The sequence below is a fragment of the Magnolia sinica genome, chromosome 4 (assembly GCF_029962835.1).
Source record: "Magnolia sinica isolate HGM2019 chromosome 4, MsV1, whole genome shotgun sequence".
Taxonomy (NCBI): Eukaryota; Viridiplantae; Streptophyta; class Magnoliopsida; order Magnoliales; family Magnoliaceae; genus Magnolia; species Magnolia sinica.
This window is the reverse complement of record NC_080576.1, coordinates 110,945,640-110,946,599: the sequence shown is the minus strand read 5'-3', so window position 1 is coordinate 110,946,599 and position 960 is coordinate 110,945,640.

The following is a 960-nucleotide window of genomic DNA, read 5'->3' as shown; positions in this document are numbered from 1 at the left end:
CTAAAGTAACGTCACCAAGTTCTGTAGGCCCCACTACGCTGTATGTGTTATATCCACACTGTTCATCAATTTTGAGATATCATTTTAGGGCACGAGCCAAATAATGATGTAGATAAAAATCTGTAGCAAACCATATCACAGAAAAAAGTGGGGAGAATGATTCCCACCGTTGAAACTATCCTAAGGCCCACTGTAATGTTTATTTGAAACCCAACCTGTTCAAAAGTTGAAAAATAAAGAAATAAGGGAAAACATAAATAACAAGTTAATCTAAAACTTTTGTAGCCTTTAAAAGTTGTTAATGGTGGGCGCCACTGTCCATAGAACTTTTTATATTGGGGTCGACTGGAGCTTTGGATTTCATTCATTCTTTGGATATTGCCCTGAAGTGTTCTCTCCAAATAGATGGAAGGTTGGATATAAAACATACATCATGGTGGGGCCCAAGTAACTTGGTTAAGCCACTTTAATACATACTCTCACAACCTACCGTTTTGACTTGCAAAGCAAGTAAACAGCCCGCGAGTTGACGTGCCGTGCAAGTAACTCATTCTCATATGTGAGTGAACTCTGTTGGGGCCCACCGTGAATGCATGTGGTGTATCCACGCCGACCATTTATTTTTTCAAATTATTTTAGCTGTTGAACCCAAAATTGATGAATATTCAAAGCTCAAGTGGACCACACCATAAGAAAAAGTAAAAATATTGATTTTTATTTCGAATCTGGTTTGATCGGAACGGTCCGGATCTATTCGGATCGAGTTTTCGGATCGGAACTGTCCGGATTAACCACTATCCGATCTCGATCCGAAAACTAGTCGGATCTAAATGATCTTACCCGATCCTACTCGATCCAGGCCGTCGGTTCGGTTCGGAACGGGTCAGATCGGGTCTGATCGGGTTGGATCCACCGGATCGGGTCATAAATGCCCACCTCTGTTCAACGCTCAAGTGGACC